This window comes from Gasterosteus aculeatus, chromosome 6, assembly GCF_964276395.1.
Source record: "Gasterosteus aculeatus chromosome 6, fGasAcu3.hap1.1, whole genome shotgun sequence".
In the NCBI taxonomy this organism is placed as follows: domain Eukaryota; kingdom Metazoa; phylum Chordata; class Actinopteri; order Perciformes; family Gasterosteidae; genus Gasterosteus; species Gasterosteus aculeatus.
In genome coordinates this window covers 10,915,736-10,932,086 of record NC_135693.1, presented here as the reverse complement: position 1 = coordinate 10,932,086, position 16,351 = coordinate 10,915,736, and the positions used below count along the sequence as shown (strand labels likewise).

Here is a 16,351-nt window from a genome sequence, read left to right as displayed (position 1 = left end):
TTTAGGTGCTTCAAGTAGAGGCGCTGTGGCTTAGTTGGTCAAAGTGCCTGTCTAGTAAACAGGAGATCCTGGGTTCAAATCCCAGCAGTGCCTTTAACCCAGTGTTTTCACTTCATTTTCATAATTAAAACTTTTTTGAAAAGAAGTTCAACTCGTTTTTGGTTTAACAGCTTCAAGTAGAGGCGCTGTGGCTTAGATGGTCAAAGTGCCTGTCTAGTAAACAGGAGATCCTGGGTTCAAATCCCAGCAGTGCCTTTAAAAATGTGTCTTGTCTTCATTTTTCTGATTAAAACATTTTTTGAAAAGGTATTCAATTCGTTTTTTGTTTGGGTGCTTCAAGTAGAGGTGCTGTGGCTTAGTTGGTCAAAGTGCCTGTCTAGTAAACAGGAGATCCTGGGTTCAAATCCCAGCAGTGCCTTTAACCCAGTGTTTTCACTTCATTTTCATAATTAAAACTTTTTTGAAAAGAAGTTCAACTCGTTTTTGGTTTAAACGCTTCAAGTAGAGGCGCTGTGGCTTAGATGGTCAAAGTGCCTGTCTAGTAAACAGGAGATCCTGGGTTCAAATCCCAGCAGTGCCTTTAACCTCTGTTTTGACTTCCTTTTTTTATTATTCCAACTTGGTGAGATATTACATTTTACTTTTGTGCATTAAAACCTGGTGTAATACAGCTAAACTCAAGATCTTTAGGAATAAAAGGCATATCCAAGGGCTCTGTGGCTTAGTTGGTTAAAGCGCCTGTTTCGTAAATAGGAGACCCTGGGTTCAAATGCCAGCAGGGCCTTCGTCGCTATAATATTCATTTAGTGTTCATAATGCCTTGTTTACAAACGAGATTCCAGTTTCATAGGGACGAGGGTACTAACAAAGGAAATGTGGTTTGATGCTTGACTGACTGTCTCAAAAGATCCTGTTTAATTCTCGACCCCATCTTTAAAAGTTTAACAGCATTTTTAGATTTCCAACATGGTAAAAATGAATTAAATTTAATCGTTTTCAGGAAAAACTTAAAACAGTGGCGCTGTGGCTTAGCTGGTCATAGTGCCTGTCTTGTAAACAGGAGATCCTGGGTTCAAATCCCAGCAGTGCCTTTAACCCAGTGTTTTCACTTCATTTTCATAATTAAAACTTTTTTGAAAAGAAGTTCAACTCGTTTTTGGTTTAAGCGCTTCAAGTAGAGGCGCTGTGGCTTAGATGGTCAAAGTGCCTGTCTAGTAAACAGGAGATCCTGGGTTCAAATCCCAGCAGTGCCTTTAAAAATGTGTCTTGTCTTCATTTTTCTGATTAAAACTTTTTTGAAAAGGTATTCAATTCGTTTTTTGTTTAGGTGCTTCAAGTAGAGGCGCTGTGGCTTAGTTGGTCAAAGTGCCTGTCTAGTAAACAGGAGATCCTGGGTTCAAATCCCAGCAGTGCCTTTAACCTCTGTTTTGACTTCCTTTTTTTATTATTCCAACTTGGTGAGATATTACATTTTACTTTTGTGCATTAAAACCTGGTGAAATACAGCTAAACTCAAGATCTTTAGGAATAAAAGGCATATCCAAGGGCTCTGTGGCTTAGTTGGTTAAAGCGCCTGTTTCGTAAACAGGAGACCCTGGGTTCAAATCCCAGCAGGGTCTTCGTCTCTATAATATTCATTTAGTGTCCATAATGCCTTGTTTACAAACGAGATTCCAGTTTCATAGGGACGAGGGTACTAACAAAGGAAATGTGGTTTGATGCTTGACTGACTGTCTCAAAAGATCCTGTTTAATTCTTGACCCCATCTTTAAAAGTTTAACAGCATTTTTAGATTTCCAACATGGTAAAAATGAATTAAATTTAATCGTTTTCAGGAAAAACTTAAAACAGTGGCGCTGTGGCTTAGCTGGTCAAAGTGCCTGTCTTGTAAACAGGAGATCCTGGGTTCAAATCCCAGCAGTGCCTTTATAACCAAGTGTTTTCACTTCATTTTCATAATTAAAACTTTTTTGAAAAGAAGTTCAACTTGTTTTGGGTTTAACAGCTTCAAGTAGAGGCGCTGTGGCTTAGATGGTCAAAGTGCCTGTCTAGTAAACAGGAGATCCTGGGTTCAAATCCCAGCAGTGCCTTTAACCCAGTGTTTTGACTTCATTTTCATAATTAAAACTTTTTTGAAAAGAAGTTCAACTTGTTTTTGGTTTAAACGCTTCAAGTAGAGGTGCTGTGGCTTAGTAGGTCAAAGTGCCTGTCTAGTAAACAGGAGATCCTGGGTTCAAATCCCAGCAGTGCCTCTAACCCAGTGTTTTCACTTCATTTTCATAATTAAAACTTTTTTGAAAAGAAGTTCAACTGGTTTTTGGTTTAAACGCTTCAAGTAGAGGCTCTGTGGATTAGTTGGTCAAAGTGCCTGTCTAGTAAACAGGAGATCCTGGGTTCAAATCCCAGCAGTGCCTTTAACCTCTGTTTTGACTTCCTTTTTTTTATTATTCCAACTTGCTGAGATATTACATTTTACTTTTGTGCATTAAAACCTGGTGAAATACAGCTAAACTCAAGATCTTTAGGAATAAAAGGCATATCCAAGGGCTCTGTGGCTTAGTTGGTTAAAGCCCCTGTTTCGTAAACAGGAGACCCTGGGTTTAAATCCCAGCAGGGCCTTCGTCGCTATAATATTCATTTAGTGTTCATAATGCCTTGTTTACAAACGAGATTCCAGTTTTCATAGGGACGAGGGTACTAACAAAGGAAATGTGGTTTGATGCTTGACTGACTGTCTCAAAAGATCCTGTTTAATTCTCGACCCCATCTTTAAAAGTTTAACAGCATTTTTAGATTTCCAACATGGTAAAAATGAATTAAATTTAATCGTTTTCAGGAAAAACTAAAAACAGTGTGGCTTAGCTGGTCAAAGCGCCTGTCTTGTAAACAGGAGATCCTGGGTTCAAATCCCGGCAGTGCCTTTAACCTCTGTTTTGACTTCCTTTTTTTTATTATTCCAACTTGCTGAGATATTACATTTTACTTTTGTGCATTAAAACCTGGTGTAGTACAGCTAAACTCAAGATCTTTAGGAATAAAAGGCATATCCAAGGGCTCTGTGGCTTAGTTGGTTAAAGCGCCTGTTTCGTAAACAGGAGACCCTGGGTTCAAATCCCAGCAGGGCCTTCGTCGCTATAATATTCATTTAGTGTTCATAATGCCTTGTTTACAAACGAGATTCCAGTTTTCATAGGGACGAGGGTACTAACAAAGGAAATGTGGTTTGATGCTTGACTGACTGTCTCAAAAGATCCTGTTTAATTCTCGACCCCATCTTTAAAAGTTTAACAGCATTTTTAGATTTCCAACATGGTAAAAATGAATTAAATTTAATCGTTTTCAGGAAAAACTTAAAACAGTGTGGCTTAGCTGGTCAAAGTGCCTGTCTTGTAAACAGGAGATCCTGGGTTCAAATCCCGGCAGTGCCTTTAACCTCTGTTTTGACTTCCTTTTTTTTATTATTCCAACTTGCTGAGATATTACATTTTACTTTTGTGCATTAAAACCTGGTGTAGTACAGCTAAACTCAAGATCTTTAGGAATAAAAGGCATATCCAAGGGCTCTGTGGCTTAGTTGGTTAAAGCGCCTGTTTCGTAAACAGGAGACCCTGGGTTCAAATCCCAGCAGGGCCTTCGTCGCTATAATATTCATTTAGTGTTCATAATGCCTTGTTTACAAACGAGATTCCAGTTTCATAGGGACGAGGGTACTAACAAAGGAAATGTGGTTTGATGCTTGACTGACTGTCTCAAAAGATCCTGTTTAATTCTCGACCCCATCTTTAAAAGTTTAACAGCATTTTTAGATTTCCAACATGGTAAAAATGAATTAAATTTAATCGTTTTCAGGAAAAACTTAAAACAGTGGCGCTGTGGCTTAGCTGGTCAAAGTGCCTGTCTTGTAAACAGGAGATCCTGGGTTCAAATCCCAGCAGTGCCTTTAACCCAGTGTTTTCACTTCATTTTCATAATTAAACCTTTTTTGAAAAGAAGTTCAACTCGTTTTTGGTTTAACAGATTCAAGTAGAGGCGCTGTGGCTTAGATGGTCAAAGTGCCTGTCTAGTAAACAGGAGATCCTGTGTTCAAATCCCAGCAGTGCCTTTAAAAATGTGTCTTGTCTTCATTTTTCTGATTAAAACTTTTTTGAAAAGGTATTCAATTCGTTTTTTGTTTAGGTGCTTCAAGTAGAGGCGCTGTGGCTTAGTTGGTCAAAGTGCCTGTCTAGTAAACAGGAGATCCTGGGTTCAAATCCCAGCAGTGCCTTTAACCTCTGTTTTGACTTCCTTTTTTTATTATTCCAACTTGGTGAGATATTACATTTTACTTTTGTGCATTAAAACCTGGTGAAATACAGCTAAACTCAAGATCTTTAGGAATAAAAGGCATATCCAAGGGCTCTGTGGCTTAGTTGGTTAAAGCGCCTGTTTCGTAAACAGGAGACCCTGGGTTCAAATCCCAGCAGGGCCTTCGTCTCTATAATATTCATTTAGTGTCCATAATGCCTTGTTTACAAACGAGATTCCAGTTTCAAAGGGACGAGGGTACTAACAAAGGAAATGTGGTTTGATGCTTGACTGACTGTCTCAAAAGATCCTGTTTAATTCTCGACCCCATCTTTAAAAGTTTAACAGCATTTTTAGATTTCCAACATGGTAAAAATGAATTAAATTTAATCGTTTTCAGGAAAAACTTAAAACAGTGGCGCTGTGGCTTAGCTGGTCATAGTGCCTGTCTTGTAAACAGGAGATCCTGGGTTCAAATCCCAGCAGTGCCTTTAACCCAGTGTTTTCACTTCATTTTCATAATTAAAACTTTTTTGAAAAGAAGTTCAACTCGTTTTTGGTTTAAGCGCTTCAAGTAGAGGCGCTGTGGCTTAGATGGTCAAAGTGCCTGTCTAGTAAACAGGAGATCCTGGGTTCAAATCCCAGCAGTGCCTTTAAAAATGTGTCTTGTCTTCATTTTTCTGATTAAAACTTTTTTGAAAAGGTATTCAATTCGTTTTTTGTTTAGGTGCTTCAAGTAGAGGCGCTGTGGCTTAGTTGGTCAAAGTGCCTGTCTAGTAAACAGGAGATCCTGGGTTCAAATCCCAGCAGTGCCTTTAACCCAGTGTTTTGACTTCATTTTCATAATTAAAACTTTTTTGAAAAGAAGTTCAACTTGTTTTTGGTTTAAACGCTTCAAGTAGAGGTGCTGTGGCTTAGTTGGTCAAAGTGCCTGTCTAGTAAACAGGAGATCCTGGGTTCAAATCCCAGCAGTGCCTCTAACCCAGTGTTTTCACTTCATTTTCATAATTAAAACTTTTTTGAAAAGAAGTTCAACTCGTTTTTGGTTTAAACGCTTCAAGTAGAGGCGCTGTGGCTTAGATGGTCAAAGTGCCTGTCTAGTAAACAGGAGATCCTGGGTTCAAATCCCAGCAGTGCCTTTAAAAATGTGTCTTGTCTTCATTTTTCTGATTAAAACTTTTTTGAAAAGGTATTCAATTCGTTTTTTGTTTAGGTGCTTCAAGTAGAGGCGCTGTGGCTTAGTTGGTCAAAGTGCCTGTCTAGTAAACAGGAGATCCTGGGTTCAAATCCCAGCAGTGCCTTTAACCTCTGTTTTGACTTCCTTTTTTTATTATTCCAACTTGGTGAGATATTACATTTTACTTTTGTGCATTAAAACCTGGTGAAATACAGCTAAACTCAAGATCTTTAGGAATAAAAGGCATATCCAAGGGCTCTGTGGCTTAGTTGGTTAAAGCGCCTGTTTCGTAAACAGGAGACCCTGGGTTCAAATCCCAGCAGGGTCTTCGTCTCTATAATATTCATTTAGTGTCCATAATGCCTTGTTTACAAACGAGATTCCAGTTTCATAGGGACGAGGGTACTAACAAAGGAAATGTGGTTTGATGCTTGACTGACTGTCTCAAAAGATCCTGTTTAATTCTTGACCCCATCTTTAAAAGTTTAACAGCATTTTTAGATTTCCAACATGGTAAAAATGAATTAAATTTAATCGTTTTCAGGAAAAACTTAAAACAGTGGCGCTGTGGCTTAGCTGGTCAAAGTGCCTGTCTTGTAAACAGGAGATCCTGGGTTCAAATCCCAGCAGTGCCTTTATAACCAAGTGTTTTCACTTCATTTTCATAATTAAAACTTTTTTGAAAAGAAGTTCAACTTGTTTTGGGTTTAACAGCTTCAAGTAGAGGCGCTGTGGCTTAGATGGTCAAAGTGCCTGTCTAGTAAACAGGAGATCCTGGGTTCAAATCCCAGCAGTGCCTTTAACCCAGTGTTTTGACTTCATTTTCATAATTAAAACTTTTTTGAAAAGAAGTTCAACTTGTTTTTGGTTTAAACGCTTCAAGTAGAGGCTCTGTGGCTTAGTTGGTCATAGTGCCTGTCTTGTAAACAGGAGATCCTGGGTTCAAATCCCAGCAGTGCCTTTAACCCAGTGTTTTCACTTCATTTTCATAATTAAAACTTTTTTGAAGAGAAGTTCAACTCGTTTTTGGTTTAAGCGCTTCAAGTAGAGGCGCTGTGGCTTAGATGGTCAAAGTGCCTGTCTAGTAAACAGGAGATCCTGGGTTCAAATCCCGGCAGTGCCTTTAACCTCTGTTTTGACTTCCTTTTTTTTATTATTCCAACTTGCTGAGATATTACATTTTACTTTTGTGCATTAAACCCTGGTGTAATACAGCTAAACTCAAGATCTTTAGGAATAAAAGGCATATCCAAGGGCTCCGTGGCTTAGTTGGTTAAAGCGCCTGTTTCGTAAACAGGAGACCCTGGGTTCAAATCCCAGCAGGGCCTTCGTCGCTATAATATTCATTTAGTGTTCATAATGCCTTGTTTACAAACGAGATTCCAGTTTCATAGGGACGAGGGTACTAACAAAGGAAATGTGGTTTGATGCTTGACTGACTGTCTCAAAAGATCCTGTTTAATTCTCGACCCCATCTTTAAAAGTTTAACAGCATTTTTAGATTTCCAACATGGTAAAAATGAATTAAATTTAATCGTTTTCAGGAAAAACTTAAAACAGTGGCGCTGTGGCTTAGCTGGTCAAAGTGCCTGTCTTGTAAACAGGAGATCCTGGGTTCAAATCCCAGCAGTGCCTTTAACCCAGTGTTTTCACTTCATTTTCATAATTAAAACTTTTTTGAAAAGAAGTTCAACTCGTTTTTGGTTTAAGCGCTTCAAGTAGAGGCGCTGTGGCTTAGATGGTCAAAGTGCCTGTCTAGTAAACAGGAGATCCTGGGTTCAAATCCCAGCAGTGCCTTTAAAAATGTGTCTTGTCTTCATTTTTCTATTTAAAACATTTTTTGAAAAGGTATTCAATTCGTTTTTTGTTTAGGTGCTTCAAGTAGAGGTGCTGTGGCTTAGTTGGTCAAAGTGCCTGTCTAGTAAACAGGAGATCCTGGGTTCAAATCCCAGCAGTGCCTTTAACCCAGTGTTTTCACTTCATTTTCATAATTAAAACTTTTTTGAAAAGAAGTTCAACTCGTTTTTGGTTTAAACGCTTCAAGTAGAGGCTCTGTGGCTTAGTTGGTCAAAGTGCCTGTCTAGTAAACAGGAGATCCTGGGTTCAAATCCCAGCAGTGCCTTTAACCTCTGTTTTGACTTCCTTTTTTTATTATTCCAACTTGGTGAGATATTACATTTTACTTTTGTTCATTAAAACCTGGTGAAATACAGCTAAACTCAAGATCTTTAGGAATAAAAGGCATATCCAAGGGCTCTGTGGCTTAGTTGGTTAAAGCGCCTGTTTTGTAAACAGGAGACCCTGGGTTCAAATCCCAGCAGGGCCTTCGTCGCTATAATATTCATTTAGTGTTCATAATGCCTTGTTTCAAACGAGATTCCAGTTTCATAGGGACGAGTCTACTAACAAAGGCAATGTGGTTTGATGCTTGACTGACTGTCTCAAAAGATCCTGTTTAATTCTCGACCCCATCTTTAAAAGTTTAACAGCATTTTTAGATTCCCAACATGGTAAAAATGAATTAAATTTAATCGTTTTCAGGAAAAACTTAAAACAGTGGCGCTGTGGCTTAGCTGGTCGAAGTGCCTGTCTTGTAAACAGGAGATCCTGGGTTCAAATCCCAGCAGTGCCTTTAACCCAGTGTTTTGACTTCATTTTCATAATTAAATCTTTTTTGAAAAGAAGTTCAACTCGTTTTTGGTGTAAACGCTTCAAGCAGAGGCGCTGTGGCTTAGTTGGTCAAAGTGCCTGTCTAGTAAACAGGAGATCCTCGGTTCAAATCCCAGCAGTGCCTTTTACCCAGTGTTTTAACTTCATTTTCATAATTAAAACTTTTTTGAAAAGAAGTTCAACTGGCTTTTGGTTTAACAGCTTCAAGTAGAGGCTCTGTGGATTAGTTGGTCAAAGTGCCTGTCTAGTAAACAGGAGATCCTGGGTTCAAATCCCAGCAGTGCCTTTAACCCAGTGTTTTGACTTCATTTTCATAATTAAAACTTTTTTGAAAAGAAGTTCAACTGGTTTTTGGTTTAAACGCTTCAAGTAGAGGCTCTGTGGATTAGTTGGTCAAAGTGCCTGTCTAGTAAACAGGAGATCCTGGGTTCAAATCCCAGCAGTGCCTTTAACCTCTGTTTTGACTTCCTTTTTTTATTATTCCAACTTGCTGAGATATTACATTTTACTTTTGTGCATTAAAACCTGGTGAAATACAGCTAAACTCAAGATCTTTAGGAATAAAATGCATGTCCAAGGGCTCTGTGGCTTAGTTGGTTAAAGCGCCTGTTTCGTAAACAGGAGACCCTGGGTTCAAATCCCAGCAGGGCCTTCGTCGCTATAATATTCATTTGGTGTTCATAATGCCATGTTTACAAACGAGATTCCAGTTTCATAGGGACGAGTCTACTAACAAAGGCAATGTGGTTTGATGCTAGACTGACTGTCTCAAAAGATCCTGTTTAATTCTCGACCCCATCTTTAAAAGTTTAACAGCATTTTTAGATTTCCAACATGGTAAAAATGAATTAAATTTAATCGTTTTCAGGAAAAACTTAAAACAGTGGCGCTGTGGCTTAGCTGGTCAAAGTGCCTGTCTTGTAAACAGGAGATCCTGGGTTCAAATCCCAGCAGTGCCTTTAACCCGGTGTTTTCACTTCATTTTCATGATTAAAACTTTTTTGAAAAGAAGTTCAACTCGTTTTGGGTTTAACAGCTTCAAGTAGAGGCGCTGTGGCTTAGATGGTCAAAGTGCCTGTCTAGTAAACAGGAATTCCTAGGTTCAAATCCCAGCAGTGCCATTAACCCAGTGTTTTGACTTCATTTTCATAATTAAATCTTTTTTGAAAAGAAGTTCAACTCGTTTTTGGTTTAAACGCTTCAAGCAGAGGCGCTGTGGCTTAGTTGGTCAAAGTGCCTGTCTAGTAAACAGGAGATCCTGGGTTCAAATCCCTGCAGTGCCTTTAAAAATGTTTCTTGTCTTCATTTTTCTGATTAAAACTTTTTTGAAAAGAAGTTCAACTTGTTTTTGGTTTAAACACTTCAAGCAGAGGCGCTGTGGCTTAGTTGGTCAAAGTGCCTGTCTAGTAAACAGGAGATCCTGGGTTCAAATCCCAGCAGTGCCTTTAACCCAGTGTTTTGACTTCATTTTCATAATTAAAACTTTTTTGAAAAGAAGTTCAACTTGTTTTTGGTTTAAACGCTTCAAGTAGAGGCTCTGTGGCTTAGTTGGTCAAAGTGCCTGTCTAGTAAACAGGAATTCCTAGGTTCAAATCCCAGCAGTGCCTTTAACCCAGTGTTTTCACTTCATTTTCATAATTAAAACTTTCTTGAAAAGAAGTTCAACTCGTTTTTGGTTTAAACGCTTCAAGTAGAGGCTCTGTGGATTAGTTGGTCAAAGTGCCTGTCTAGTAAACAGGAGATCCTGGGTTCAAATCCCAGCAGTGCCTTTAACCTCTGTTTTGACTTCCTTTTTTTTATTATTCCAACTTGCTGAGATATTACATTTTACTTTTGTGCATTAAAACCTGGTGAAATACAGCTAAACTCAAGATCTTTAGGAATAAAAGGCATATCCAAGGGCTCTGTGGCTTAGTTGGTTAAAGCCCCTGTTTCGTAAACAGGAGACCCTGGGTTTAAATCCCAGCAGGGCCTTCGTCGCTATAATATTCATTTAGTGTTCATAATGCCTTGTTTACAAACGAGATTCCAGTTTCATAGGGACGAGGTTACTAACAAAGGCAATGTGGTTTGATGCTTGACTGACTGTCTCAAAAGATCCTGTTTAATTCTCGACCCCATCTTTAAAAGTTTAACAGCATTTTTAGATTTCCAACATGGTAAAAATGAATTAAATTTAATCGTTTTCAGGAAAAACTTAAAACAGTGGCGCTGTGGCTTAGCTGGTCAAAGTGCCTGTCTTGTAAACAGGAGATCCTGTGTTCAAATCCCAGCAGTGCCTTTAACCCAGTGTTTTCACTTCATTTTCATAATTAAAACTTTTTTGAAAAGAAGTTCAACTCGTTTTTGGTTTAAGCGCTTCAAGTAGAGGCGCTGTGGCTTAGATGGTCAAAGTGCCTGTCTAGTAAACAGGAGATCCTGGGTTCAAATCCCAGCAGTGCCTTTAAAAATGTGTCTTGTCTTCATTTTTCTATTTAAAACATTTTTTGAAAAGAAGTTCAACTCGTTTTTGGTTTAAACGCTTCAAGTAGAGGCTCTGTGGCTTAGTTGGTCAAAGTGCCTGTCTAGTAAACAGGAGATCCTGGGTTCCAATCCCAGCAGTGCCTTTAACCTCTGTTTTGACTTCCTTTTTTTATTATTCCAACTTGGTGAGATATTACATTTTACTTTTGTGCATTAAAACCTGGTGAAATACAGCTAAACTCAAGATCTTTAGGAATAAAAGGCATATCCAAGGGCTCTGTGGCTTAGTTGGTTAAAGCGCCTGTTTCGTAAACAGGAGACCCTGGGTTCAAATCCCAGCAGGGCCTTCGTCGCTATAATATTCATTTAGTGTTCATAATGCCTTGTTTCAAACGAGATTCCAGTTTCATAGGGACGAGTCTACTAACAAAGGCAATGTGGTTTGATGCTTGACTGACTGTCTCAAAAGATCCTGTTTAATTCTCGACCCCATCTTTAAAAGTTTAACAGCATTTTTAGATTTCCAACATGGTAAAAATGAATTAAATTTAATCGTTTTCAGGAAAAACTTAAAACAGTGGCGCTGTGGCTTAGCTGGTCATAGTGCCTGTCTTGTAAACAGGAGATCCTGGGTTCAAATCCCAGCAGTGCCTTTAACCCAGTGTTTTCACTTCATTTTCATAATTAAAACTTTTTTGAAAAGAAGTTCAACTCGTTTTTGGTTTAAGCGCTTCAAGTAGAGGCGCTGTGGCTTAGATGGTCAAAGTGCCTGTCTAGTAAACAGGAGATCCTGGGTTCAAATCCCAGCAGTGCCTTTAAAAATGTGTCTTGTCTTCATTTTTCTGATTAAAACTTTTTTGAAAAGGTATTCAATTCGTTTTTTGTTTAGGTGCTTCAAGTAGAGGCGCTGTGGCTTAGTTGGTCAAAGTGCCTGTCTAGTAAACAGGAGATCCTGGGTTCAAATCCCAGCAGTGCCTTTAACCTCTGTTTTGACTTCCTTTTTTTATTATTCCAACTTGGTGAGATATTACATTTTACTTTTGTGCATTAAAACCTGGTGAAATACAGCTAAACTCAAGATCTTTAGGAATAAAAGGCATATCCAAGGGCTCTGTGGCTTAGTTGGTTAAAGCGCCTGTTTCGTAAACAGGAGACCCTGGGTTCAAATCCCAGCAGGGTCTTCGTCTCTATAATATTCATTTAGTGTCCATAATGCCTTGTTTACAAACGAGATTCCAGTTTCATAGGGACGAGGGTACTAACAAAGGAAATGTGGTTTGATGCTTGACTGACTGTCTCAAAAGATCCTGTTTAATTCTTGACCCCATCTTTAAAAGTTTAACAGCATTTTTAGATTTCCAACATGGTAAAAATGAATTAAATTTAATCGTTTTCAGGAAAAACTTAAAACAGTGGCGCTGTGGCTTAGCTGGTCAAAGTGCCTGTCTTGTAAACAGGAGATCCTGGGTTCAAATCCCAGCAGTGCCTTTATAACCAAGTGTTTTCACTTCATTTTCATAATTAAAACTTTTTTGAAAAGAAGTTCAACTTGTTTTGGGTTTAACAGCTTCAAGTAGAGGCGCTGTGGCTTAGATGGTCAAAGTGCCTGTCTAGTAAACAGGAGATCCTGGGTTCAAATCCCAGCAGTGCCTTTAACCCAGTGTTTTGACTTCATTTTCATAATTAAAACTTTTTTGAAAAGAAGTTCAACTTGTTTTTGGTTTAAACGCTTCAAGTAGAGGCTCTGTGGCTTAGTTGGTCATAGTGCCTGTCTTGTAAACAGGAGATCCTGGGTTCAAATCCCAGCAGTGCCTTTAACCCAGTGTTTTCACTTCATTTTCATAATTAAAACTTTTTTGAAGAGAAGTTCAACTCGTTTTTGGTTTAAGCGCTTCAAGTAGAGGCGCTGTGGCTTAGATGGTCAAAGTGCCTGTCTAGTAAACAGGAGATCCTGGGTTCAAATCCCGGCAGTGCCTTTAACCTCTGTTTTGACTTCCTTTTTTTTATTATTCCAACTTGCTGAGATATTACATTTTACTTTTGTGCATTAAACCCTGGTGTAATACAGCTAAACTCAAGATCTTTAGGAATAAAAGGCATATCCAAGGGCTCCGTGGCTTAGTTGGTTAAAGCGCCTGTTTCGTAAACAGGAGACCCTGGGTTCAAATCCCAGCAGGGCCTTCGTCGCTATAATATTCATTTAGTGTTCATAATGCCTTGTTTACAAACGAGATTCCAGTTTCATAGGGACGAGGGTACTAACAAAGGAAATGTGGTTTGATGCTTGACTGACTGTCTCAAAAGATCCTGTTTAATTCTCGACCCCATCTTTAAAAGTTTAACAGCATTTTTAGATTTCCAACATGGTAAAAATGAATGAAATTTAATCGTTTTCAGGAAAAACTTAAAACAGTGGCGCTGTGGCTTAGCTGGTCAAAGTGCCTGTCTTGTAAACAGGAGATCCTGGGTTCAAATCCCAGCAGTGCCTTTAACCCAGTGTTTTCACTTCATTTTCATAATTAAAACTTTTTTGAAAAGAAGTTCAACTCGTTTTTGGTTTAAGCGCTTCAAGTAGAGGCGCTGTGGCTTAGATGGTCAAAGTGCCTGTCTAGTAAACAGGAGATCCTGGGTTCAAATCCCAGCAGTGCCTTTAAAAATGTGTCTTGTCTTCATTTTTCTATTTAAAACATTTTTTGAAAAGGTATTCAATTCGTTTTTTGTTTAGGTGCTTCAAGTAGAGGTGCTGTGGCTTAGTTGGTCAAAGTGCCTGTCTAGTAAACAGGAGATCCTGGGTTCAAATCCCAGCAGTGCCTTTAACCCAGTGTTTTGACTTCATTTTCATAATTAAATCTTTTTTGAAAAGAAGTTCAACTCGTTTTTGGTGTAAACGCTTCAAGCAGAGGCGCTGTGGCTTAGTTGGTCAAAGTGCCTGTCTAGTAAACAGGAGATCCTCGGTTCAAATCCCAGCAGTGCCTTTTACCCAGTGTTTTAACTTCATTTTCATAATTAAAACTTTTTTGAAAAGAAGTTCAACTGGCTTTTGGTTTAACAGCTTCAAGTAGAGGCTCTGTGGATTAGTTGGTCAAAGTGCCTGTCTAGTAAACAGGAGATCCTGGGTTCAAATCCCAGCAGTGCCTTTAACCCAGTGTTTTGACTTCATTTTCATAATTAAAACTTTTTTGAAAAGAAGTTCAACTGGTTTTTGGTTTAAACGCTTCAAGTAGAGGCTCTGTGGATTAGTTGGTCAAAGTGCCTGTCTAGTAAACAGGAGATCCTGGGTTCAAATCCCAGCAGTGCCTTTAACCTCTGTTTTGACTTCCTTTTTTTATTATTCCAACTTGCTGAGATATTACATTTTACTTTTGTGCATTAAAACCTGGTGAAATACAGCTAAACTCAAGATCTTTAGGAATAAAATGCATGTCCAAGGGCTCTGTGGCTTAGTTGGTTAAAGCGCCTGTTTCGTAAACAGGAGACCCTGGGTTCAAATCCCAGCAGGGCCTTCGTCGCTATAATATTCATTTGGTGTTCATAATGCCTTGTTTACAAACGAGATTCCAGTTTCATAGGGACGAGTCTACTAACAAAGGCAATGTGGTTTGATGCTAGACTGACTGTCTCAAAAGATCCTGTTTAATTCTCGACCCCATCTTTAAAAGTTTAACAGCATTTTTAGATTTCCAACATGGTAAAAATGAATTAAATTTAATCGTTTTCAGGAAAAACTTAAAACAGTGGCGCTGTGGCTTAGCTGGTCAAAGTGCCTGTCTTGTAAACAGGAGATCCTGGGTTCAAATCCCAGCAGTGCCTTTAACCCGGTGTTTTCACTTCATTTTCATGATTAAAACTTTTTTGAAAAGAAGTTCAACTCGTTTTGGGTTTAACAGCTTCAAGTAGAGGCGCTGTGGCTTAGATGGTCAAAGTGCCTGTCTAGTAAACAGGAATTCCTAGGTTCAAATCCCAGCAGTGCCATTAACCCAGTGTTTTGACTTCATTTTCATAATTAAATCTTTTTTGAAAAGAAGTTCAACTCGTTTTTGGTTTAAACGCTTCAAGCAGAGGCGCTGTGGCTTAGTTGGTCAAAGTGCCTGTCTAGTAAACAGGAGATCCTGGGTTCAAATCCCTGCAGTGCCTTTAAAAATGTTTCTTGTCTTCATTTTTCTGATTAAAACTTTTTTGAAAAGAAGTTCAACTTGTTTTTGGTTTAAACACTTCAAGCAGAGGCGCTGTGGCTTAGTTGGTCAAAGTGCCTGTCTAGTAAACAGGAGATCCTGGGTTCAAATCCCAGCAGTGCCTTTAACCCAGTGTTTTGACTTCATTTTCATAATTAAAACTTTTTTGAAAAGAAGTTCAACTTGTTTTTGGTTTAAACGCTTCAAGTAGAGGCTCTGTGGCTTAGTTGGTCAAAGTGCCTGTCTAGTAAACAGGAATTCCTAGGTTCAAATCCCAGCAGTGCCTTTAACCCAGTGTTTTCACTTCATTTTCATAATTAAAACTTTCTTGAAAAGAAGTTCAACTCGTTTTTGGTTTAAACGCTTCAAGTAGAGGCTCTGTGGATTAGTTGGTCAAAGTGCCTGTCTAGTAAACAGGAGATCCTGGGTTCAAATCCCAGCAGTGCCTTTAACCTCTGTTTTGACTTCCTTTTTTTTATTATTCCAACTTGCTGAGATATTACATTTTACTTTTGTGCATTAAAACCTGGTGAAATACAGCTAAACTCAAGATCTTTAGGAATAAAAGGCATATCCAAGGGCTCTGTGGCTTAGTTGGTTAAAGCCCCTGTTTCGTAAACAGGAGACCCTGGGTTTAAATCCCAGCAGGGCCTTCGTCGCTATAATATTCATTTAGTGTTCATAATGCCTTGTTTACAAACGAGATTCCAGTTTCATAGGGACGAGGTTACTAACAAAGGCAATGTGGTTTGATGCTTGACTGACTGTCTCAAAAGATCCTGTTTAATTCTCGACCCCATCTTTAAAAGTTTAACAGCATTTTTAGATTTCCAACATGGTAAAAATGAATTAAATTTAATCGTTTTCAGGAAAAACTTAAAACAGTGGCGCTGTGGCTTAGCTGGTCAAAGTGCCTGTCTTGTAAACAGGAGATCCTGTGTTCAAATCCCAGCAGTGCCTTTAACCCAGTGTTTTCACTTCATTTTCATAATTAAAACTTTTTTGAAAAGAAGTTCAACTCGTTTTTGGTTTAAGCGCTTCAAGTAGAGGCGCTGTGGCTTAGATGGTCAAAGTGCCTGTCTAGTAAACAGGAGATCCTGGGTTCAAATCCCAGCAGTGCCTTTAAAAATGTGTCTTGTCTTCATTTTTCTATTTAAAACATTTTTTGAAAAGAAGTTCAACTCGTTTTTGGTTTAAACGCTTCAAGTAGAGGCTCTGTGGCTTAGTTGGTCAAAGTGCCTGTCTAGTAAACAGGAGATCCTGGGTTCCAATCCCAGCAGTGCCTTTAACCTCTGTTTTGACTTCCTTTTTTTATTATTCCAACTTGGTGAGATATTACATTTTACTTTTGTGCATTAAAACCTGGTGAAATACAGCTAAACTCAAGATCTTTAGGAATAAAAGGCATATCCAAGGGCTCTGTGGCTTAGTTGGTTAAAGCGCCTGTTTCGTAAACAGGAGACCCTGGGTTCAAATCCCAGCAGGGCCTTCGTCGCTATAATATTCATTTAGTGTTCATAATGCCTTGTTTCAAACGAGATTCCAGTTTCATAGGGACGAGTCTACTAACAAAGGCAATGTGGTT

At 38.7% G+C, this 16,351-nt stretch overlaps 77 non-coding genes across 77 annotated transcripts; all 77 read left to right on the top strand.

Annotated features, from left to right (window-relative positions):
• The first annotated feature begins 19 nt into the window (after positions 1–19).
• Positions 20–93, top strand: trnat-agu (transfer RNA threonine (anticodon AGU)). The gene has a single exon. It is a non-coding gene; the product is annotated as a tRNA-Thr (tRNA).
• An 88-nt stretch (positions 94–181) lies between these two features.
• Positions 182–255, top strand: trnat-agu (transfer RNA threonine (anticodon AGU)). Its single transcript has one exon. It is a non-coding gene; the product is annotated as a tRNA-Thr (tRNA).
• An 89-nt stretch (positions 256–344) lies between these two features.
• On the top strand, positions 345–418 carry trnat-agu (transfer RNA threonine (anticodon AGU)). The gene has a single exon. It is a non-coding gene; the product is annotated as a tRNA-Thr (tRNA).
• An 88-nt stretch (positions 419–506) lies between these two features.
• On the top strand, positions 507–580 carry trnat-agu (transfer RNA threonine (anticodon AGU)). Its single transcript has one exon. It is a non-coding gene; the product is annotated as a tRNA-Thr (tRNA).
• Positions 581–710: 130 nt separating this feature from the next.
• Positions 711–784, top strand: trnat-cgu (transfer RNA threonine (anticodon CGU)). The gene has a single exon. It is a non-coding gene; the product is annotated as a tRNA-Thr (tRNA).
• Positions 785–1,017: 233 nt separating this feature from the next.
• trnat-ugu (transfer RNA threonine (anticodon UGU)) lies at positions 1,018–1,091 on the top strand. The gene has a single exon. It is a non-coding gene; the product is annotated as a tRNA-Thr (tRNA).
• Positions 1,092–1,179: 88 nt separating this feature from the next.
• trnat-agu (transfer RNA threonine (anticodon AGU)) lies at positions 1,180–1,253 on the top strand. The gene has a single exon. It is a non-coding gene; the product is annotated as a tRNA-Thr (tRNA).
• Positions 1,254–1,341: 88 nt separating this feature from the next.
• On the top strand, positions 1,342–1,415 carry trnat-agu (transfer RNA threonine (anticodon AGU)). Its single transcript has one exon. It is a non-coding gene; the product is annotated as a tRNA-Thr (tRNA).
• Positions 1,416–1,545: 130 nt separating this feature from the next.
• On the top strand, positions 1,546–1,619 carry trnat-cgu (transfer RNA threonine (anticodon CGU)). Its single transcript has one exon. It is a non-coding gene; the product is annotated as a tRNA-Thr (tRNA).
• Positions 1,620–1,852: 233 nt separating this feature from the next.
• trnat-ugu (transfer RNA threonine (anticodon UGU)) lies at positions 1,853–1,926 on the top strand. Its single transcript has one exon. It is a non-coding gene; the product is annotated as a tRNA-Thr (tRNA).
• A 90-nt stretch (positions 1,927–2,016) lies between these two features.
• On the top strand, positions 2,017–2,090 carry trnat-agu (transfer RNA threonine (anticodon AGU)). The gene has a single exon. It is a non-coding gene; the product is annotated as a tRNA-Thr (tRNA).
• Positions 2,091–2,178: 88 nt separating this feature from the next.
• trnat-agu (transfer RNA threonine (anticodon AGU)) lies at positions 2,179–2,252 on the top strand. Its single transcript has one exon. It is a non-coding gene; the product is annotated as a tRNA-Thr (tRNA).
• An 88-nt stretch (positions 2,253–2,340) lies between these two features.
• trnat-agu (transfer RNA threonine (anticodon AGU)) lies at positions 2,341–2,414 on the top strand. The gene has a single exon. It is a non-coding gene; the product is annotated as a tRNA-Thr (tRNA).
• A 131-nt stretch (positions 2,415–2,545) lies between these two features.
• On the top strand, positions 2,546–2,619 carry trnat-cgu (transfer RNA threonine (anticodon CGU)). The gene has a single exon. It is a non-coding gene; the product is annotated as a tRNA-Thr (tRNA).
• Positions 2,620–2,847: 228 nt separating this feature from the next.
• On the top strand, positions 2,848–2,924 carry trnat-ugu (transfer RNA threonine (anticodon UGU)). Its single transcript has one exon. It is a non-coding gene; the product is annotated as a tRNA-Thr (tRNA).
• Positions 2,925–3,052: 128 nt separating this feature from the next.
• On the top strand, positions 3,053–3,126 carry trnat-cgu (transfer RNA threonine (anticodon CGU)). Its single transcript has one exon. It is a non-coding gene; the product is annotated as a tRNA-Thr (tRNA).
• Positions 3,127–3,559: 433 nt separating this feature from the next.
• Positions 3,560–3,633, top strand: trnat-cgu (transfer RNA threonine (anticodon CGU)). Its single transcript has one exon. It is a non-coding gene; the product is annotated as a tRNA-Thr (tRNA).
• Positions 3,634–3,866: 233 nt separating this feature from the next.
• trnat-ugu (transfer RNA threonine (anticodon UGU)) lies at positions 3,867–3,940 on the top strand. The gene has a single exon. It is a non-coding gene; the product is annotated as a tRNA-Thr (tRNA).
• Positions 3,941–4,028: 88 nt separating this feature from the next.
• trnat-agu (transfer RNA threonine (anticodon AGU)) lies at positions 4,029–4,102 on the top strand. The gene has a single exon. It is a non-coding gene; the product is annotated as a tRNA-Thr (tRNA).
• An 88-nt stretch (positions 4,103–4,190) lies between these two features.
• On the top strand, positions 4,191–4,264 carry trnat-agu (transfer RNA threonine (anticodon AGU)). The gene has a single exon. It is a non-coding gene; the product is annotated as a tRNA-Thr (tRNA).
• Positions 4,265–4,394: 130 nt separating this feature from the next.
• Positions 4,395–4,468, top strand: trnat-cgu (transfer RNA threonine (anticodon CGU)). Its single transcript has one exon. It is a non-coding gene; the product is annotated as a tRNA-Thr (tRNA).
• Positions 4,469–4,701: 233 nt separating this feature from the next.
• Positions 4,702–4,775, top strand: trnat-ugu (transfer RNA threonine (anticodon UGU)). The gene has a single exon. It is a non-coding gene; the product is annotated as a tRNA-Thr (tRNA).
• Positions 4,776–4,863: 88 nt separating this feature from the next.
• On the top strand, positions 4,864–4,937 carry trnat-agu (transfer RNA threonine (anticodon AGU)). Its single transcript has one exon. It is a non-coding gene; the product is annotated as a tRNA-Thr (tRNA).
• Positions 4,938–5,025: 88 nt separating this feature from the next.
• trnat-agu (transfer RNA threonine (anticodon AGU)) lies at positions 5,026–5,099 on the top strand. Its single transcript has one exon. It is a non-coding gene; the product is annotated as a tRNA-Thr (tRNA).
• An 88-nt stretch (positions 5,100–5,187) lies between these two features.
• On the top strand, positions 5,188–5,261 carry trnat-agu (transfer RNA threonine (anticodon AGU)). Its single transcript has one exon. It is a non-coding gene; the product is annotated as a tRNA-Thr (tRNA).
• Positions 5,262–5,349: 88 nt separating this feature from the next.
• trnat-agu (transfer RNA threonine (anticodon AGU)) lies at positions 5,350–5,423 on the top strand. Its single transcript has one exon. It is a non-coding gene; the product is annotated as a tRNA-Thr (tRNA).
• Positions 5,424–5,511: 88 nt separating this feature from the next.
• On the top strand, positions 5,512–5,585 carry trnat-agu (transfer RNA threonine (anticodon AGU)). Its single transcript has one exon. It is a non-coding gene; the product is annotated as a tRNA-Thr (tRNA).
• Positions 5,586–5,715: 130 nt separating this feature from the next.
• Positions 5,716–5,789, top strand: trnat-cgu (transfer RNA threonine (anticodon CGU)). The gene has a single exon. It is a non-coding gene; the product is annotated as a tRNA-Thr (tRNA).
• Positions 5,790–6,022: 233 nt separating this feature from the next.
• trnat-ugu (transfer RNA threonine (anticodon UGU)) lies at positions 6,023–6,096 on the top strand. Its single transcript has one exon. It is a non-coding gene; the product is annotated as a tRNA-Thr (tRNA).
• Positions 6,097–6,186: 90 nt separating this feature from the next.
• trnat-agu (transfer RNA threonine (anticodon AGU)) lies at positions 6,187–6,260 on the top strand. Its single transcript has one exon. It is a non-coding gene; the product is annotated as a tRNA-Thr (tRNA).
• An 88-nt stretch (positions 6,261–6,348) lies between these two features.
• trnat-ugu (transfer RNA threonine (anticodon UGU)) lies at positions 6,349–6,422 on the top strand. The gene has a single exon. It is a non-coding gene; the product is annotated as a tRNA-Thr (tRNA).
• Positions 6,423–6,510: 88 nt separating this feature from the next.
• trnat-agu (transfer RNA threonine (anticodon AGU)) lies at positions 6,511–6,584 on the top strand. The gene has a single exon. It is a non-coding gene; the product is annotated as a tRNA-Thr (tRNA).
• A 131-nt stretch (positions 6,585–6,715) lies between these two features.
• On the top strand, positions 6,716–6,789 carry trnat-cgu (transfer RNA threonine (anticodon CGU)). The gene has a single exon. It is a non-coding gene; the product is annotated as a tRNA-Thr (tRNA).
• Positions 6,790–7,022: 233 nt separating this feature from the next.
• On the top strand, positions 7,023–7,096 carry trnat-ugu (transfer RNA threonine (anticodon UGU)). The gene has a single exon. It is a non-coding gene; the product is annotated as a tRNA-Thr (tRNA).
• An 88-nt stretch (positions 7,097–7,184) lies between these two features.
• Positions 7,185–7,258, top strand: trnat-agu (transfer RNA threonine (anticodon AGU)). The gene has a single exon. It is a non-coding gene; the product is annotated as a tRNA-Thr (tRNA).
• Positions 7,259–7,347: 89 nt separating this feature from the next.
• Positions 7,348–7,421, top strand: trnat-agu (transfer RNA threonine (anticodon AGU)). The gene has a single exon. It is a non-coding gene; the product is annotated as a tRNA-Thr (tRNA).
• An 88-nt stretch (positions 7,422–7,509) lies between these two features.
• trnat-agu (transfer RNA threonine (anticodon AGU)) lies at positions 7,510–7,583 on the top strand. Its single transcript has one exon. It is a non-coding gene; the product is annotated as a tRNA-Thr (tRNA).
• A 130-nt stretch (positions 7,584–7,713) lies between these two features.
• On the top strand, positions 7,714–7,787 carry trnat-ugu (transfer RNA threonine (anticodon UGU)). Its single transcript has one exon. It is a non-coding gene; the product is annotated as a tRNA-Thr (tRNA).
• A 232-nt stretch (positions 7,788–8,019) lies between these two features.
• trnat-ugu (transfer RNA threonine (anticodon UGU)) lies at positions 8,020–8,093 on the top strand. The gene has a single exon. It is a non-coding gene; the product is annotated as a tRNA-Thr (tRNA).
• Positions 8,094–8,181: 88 nt separating this feature from the next.
• On the top strand, positions 8,182–8,255 carry trnat-agu (transfer RNA threonine (anticodon AGU)). The gene has a single exon. It is a non-coding gene; the product is annotated as a tRNA-Thr (tRNA).
• Positions 8,256–8,343: 88 nt separating this feature from the next.
• Positions 8,344–8,417, top strand: trnat-agu (transfer RNA threonine (anticodon AGU)). The gene has a single exon. It is a non-coding gene; the product is annotated as a tRNA-Thr (tRNA).
• Positions 8,418–8,505: 88 nt separating this feature from the next.
• trnat-agu (transfer RNA threonine (anticodon AGU)) lies at positions 8,506–8,579 on the top strand. The gene has a single exon. It is a non-coding gene; the product is annotated as a tRNA-Thr (tRNA).
• A 130-nt stretch (positions 8,580–8,709) lies between these two features.
• trnat-cgu (transfer RNA threonine (anticodon CGU)) lies at positions 8,710–8,783 on the top strand. The gene has a single exon. It is a non-coding gene; the product is annotated as a tRNA-Thr (tRNA).
• Positions 8,784–9,016: 233 nt separating this feature from the next.
• On the top strand, positions 9,017–9,090 carry trnat-ugu (transfer RNA threonine (anticodon UGU)). Its single transcript has one exon. It is a non-coding gene; the product is annotated as a tRNA-Thr (tRNA).
• A 250-nt stretch (positions 9,091–9,340) lies between these two features.
• On the top strand, positions 9,341–9,414 carry trnat-agu (transfer RNA threonine (anticodon AGU)). The gene has a single exon. It is a non-coding gene; the product is annotated as a tRNA-Thr (tRNA).
• Positions 9,415–9,502: 88 nt separating this feature from the next.
• trnat-agu (transfer RNA threonine (anticodon AGU)) lies at positions 9,503–9,576 on the top strand. The gene has a single exon. It is a non-coding gene; the product is annotated as a tRNA-Thr (tRNA).
• A 250-nt stretch (positions 9,577–9,826) lies between these two features.
• trnat-agu (transfer RNA threonine (anticodon AGU)) lies at positions 9,827–9,900 on the top strand. Its single transcript has one exon. It is a non-coding gene; the product is annotated as a tRNA-Thr (tRNA).
• Positions 9,901–10,031: 131 nt separating this feature from the next.
• Positions 10,032–10,105, top strand: trnat-cgu (transfer RNA threonine (anticodon CGU)). The gene has a single exon. It is a non-coding gene; the product is annotated as a tRNA-Thr (tRNA).
• Positions 10,106–10,338: 233 nt separating this feature from the next.
• trnat-ugu (transfer RNA threonine (anticodon UGU)) lies at positions 10,339–10,412 on the top strand. The gene has a single exon. It is a non-coding gene; the product is annotated as a tRNA-Thr (tRNA).
• An 88-nt stretch (positions 10,413–10,500) lies between these two features.
• Positions 10,501–10,574, top strand: trnat-agu (transfer RNA threonine (anticodon AGU)). The gene has a single exon. It is a non-coding gene; the product is annotated as a tRNA-Thr (tRNA).
• Positions 10,575–10,663: 89 nt separating this feature from the next.
• trnat-agu (transfer RNA threonine (anticodon AGU)) lies at positions 10,664–10,737 on the top strand. Its single transcript has one exon. It is a non-coding gene; the product is annotated as a tRNA-Thr (tRNA).
• A 130-nt stretch (positions 10,738–10,867) lies between these two features.
• Positions 10,868–10,941, top strand: trnat-cgu (transfer RNA threonine (anticodon CGU)). Its single transcript has one exon. It is a non-coding gene; the product is annotated as a tRNA-Thr (tRNA).
• A 232-nt stretch (positions 10,942–11,173) lies between these two features.
• On the top strand, positions 11,174–11,247 carry trnat-ugu (transfer RNA threonine (anticodon UGU)). The gene has a single exon. It is a non-coding gene; the product is annotated as a tRNA-Thr (tRNA).
• An 88-nt stretch (positions 11,248–11,335) lies between these two features.
• trnat-agu (transfer RNA threonine (anticodon AGU)) lies at positions 11,336–11,409 on the top strand. Its single transcript has one exon. It is a non-coding gene; the product is annotated as a tRNA-Thr (tRNA).
• Positions 11,410–11,497: 88 nt separating this feature from the next.
• On the top strand, positions 11,498–11,571 carry trnat-agu (transfer RNA threonine (anticodon AGU)). The gene has a single exon. It is a non-coding gene; the product is annotated as a tRNA-Thr (tRNA).
• A 130-nt stretch (positions 11,572–11,701) lies between these two features.
• On the top strand, positions 11,702–11,775 carry trnat-cgu (transfer RNA threonine (anticodon CGU)). Its single transcript has one exon. It is a non-coding gene; the product is annotated as a tRNA-Thr (tRNA).
• A 233-nt stretch (positions 11,776–12,008) lies between these two features.
• trnat-ugu (transfer RNA threonine (anticodon UGU)) lies at positions 12,009–12,082 on the top strand. The gene has a single exon. It is a non-coding gene; the product is annotated as a tRNA-Thr (tRNA).
• Positions 12,083–12,172: 90 nt separating this feature from the next.
• On the top strand, positions 12,173–12,246 carry trnat-agu (transfer RNA threonine (anticodon AGU)). Its single transcript has one exon. It is a non-coding gene; the product is annotated as a tRNA-Thr (tRNA).
• Positions 12,247–12,334: 88 nt separating this feature from the next.
• trnat-ugu (transfer RNA threonine (anticodon UGU)) lies at positions 12,335–12,408 on the top strand. Its single transcript has one exon. It is a non-coding gene; the product is annotated as a tRNA-Thr (tRNA).
• Positions 12,409–12,496: 88 nt separating this feature from the next.
• trnat-agu (transfer RNA threonine (anticodon AGU)) lies at positions 12,497–12,570 on the top strand. The gene has a single exon. It is a non-coding gene; the product is annotated as a tRNA-Thr (tRNA).
• Positions 12,571–12,701: 131 nt separating this feature from the next.
• On the top strand, positions 12,702–12,775 carry trnat-cgu (transfer RNA threonine (anticodon CGU)). Its single transcript has one exon. It is a non-coding gene; the product is annotated as a tRNA-Thr (tRNA).
• A 233-nt stretch (positions 12,776–13,008) lies between these two features.
• Positions 13,009–13,082, top strand: trnat-ugu (transfer RNA threonine (anticodon UGU)). Its single transcript has one exon. It is a non-coding gene; the product is annotated as a tRNA-Thr (tRNA).
• Positions 13,083–13,170: 88 nt separating this feature from the next.
• trnat-agu (transfer RNA threonine (anticodon AGU)) lies at positions 13,171–13,244 on the top strand. Its single transcript has one exon. It is a non-coding gene; the product is annotated as a tRNA-Thr (tRNA).
• Positions 13,245–13,333: 89 nt separating this feature from the next.
• Positions 13,334–13,407, top strand: trnat-agu (transfer RNA threonine (anticodon AGU)). Its single transcript has one exon. It is a non-coding gene; the product is annotated as a tRNA-Thr (tRNA).
• An 88-nt stretch (positions 13,408–13,495) lies between these two features.
• On the top strand, positions 13,496–13,569 carry trnat-agu (transfer RNA threonine (anticodon AGU)). The gene has a single exon. It is a non-coding gene; the product is annotated as a tRNA-Thr (tRNA).
• An 88-nt stretch (positions 13,570–13,657) lies between these two features.
• Positions 13,658–13,731, top strand: trnat-agu (transfer RNA threonine (anticodon AGU)). Its single transcript has one exon. It is a non-coding gene; the product is annotated as a tRNA-Thr (tRNA).
• An 88-nt stretch (positions 13,732–13,819) lies between these two features.
• trnat-agu (transfer RNA threonine (anticodon AGU)) lies at positions 13,820–13,893 on the top strand. The gene has a single exon. It is a non-coding gene; the product is annotated as a tRNA-Thr (tRNA).
• A 130-nt stretch (positions 13,894–14,023) lies between these two features.
• trnat-cgu (transfer RNA threonine (anticodon CGU)) lies at positions 14,024–14,097 on the top strand. The gene has a single exon. It is a non-coding gene; the product is annotated as a tRNA-Thr (tRNA).
• Positions 14,098–14,330: 233 nt separating this feature from the next.
• On the top strand, positions 14,331–14,404 carry trnat-ugu (transfer RNA threonine (anticodon UGU)). The gene has a single exon. It is a non-coding gene; the product is annotated as a tRNA-Thr (tRNA).
• A 250-nt stretch (positions 14,405–14,654) lies between these two features.
• On the top strand, positions 14,655–14,728 carry trnat-agu (transfer RNA threonine (anticodon AGU)). Its single transcript has one exon. It is a non-coding gene; the product is annotated as a tRNA-Thr (tRNA).
• Positions 14,729–14,816: 88 nt separating this feature from the next.
• trnat-agu (transfer RNA threonine (anticodon AGU)) lies at positions 14,817–14,890 on the top strand. The gene has a single exon. It is a non-coding gene; the product is annotated as a tRNA-Thr (tRNA).
• A 250-nt stretch (positions 14,891–15,140) lies between these two features.
• trnat-agu (transfer RNA threonine (anticodon AGU)) lies at positions 15,141–15,214 on the top strand. The gene has a single exon. It is a non-coding gene; the product is annotated as a tRNA-Thr (tRNA).
• A 131-nt stretch (positions 15,215–15,345) lies between these two features.
• trnat-cgu (transfer RNA threonine (anticodon CGU)) lies at positions 15,346–15,419 on the top strand. The gene has a single exon. It is a non-coding gene; the product is annotated as a tRNA-Thr (tRNA).
• Positions 15,420–15,652: 233 nt separating this feature from the next.
• trnat-ugu (transfer RNA threonine (anticodon UGU)) lies at positions 15,653–15,726 on the top strand. Its single transcript has one exon. It is a non-coding gene; the product is annotated as a tRNA-Thr (tRNA).
• Positions 15,727–15,814: 88 nt separating this feature from the next.
• On the top strand, positions 15,815–15,888 carry trnat-agu (transfer RNA threonine (anticodon AGU)). The gene has a single exon. It is a non-coding gene; the product is annotated as a tRNA-Thr (tRNA).
• Positions 15,889–15,977: 89 nt separating this feature from the next.
• On the top strand, positions 15,978–16,051 carry trnat-agu (transfer RNA threonine (anticodon AGU)). The gene has a single exon. It is a non-coding gene; the product is annotated as a tRNA-Thr (tRNA).
• A 130-nt stretch (positions 16,052–16,181) lies between these two features.
• On the top strand, positions 16,182–16,255 carry trnat-cgu (transfer RNA threonine (anticodon CGU)). The gene has a single exon. It is a non-coding gene; the product is annotated as a tRNA-Thr (tRNA).
• The last annotated feature ends 96 nt before the right edge of the window (positions 16,256–16,351 follow it).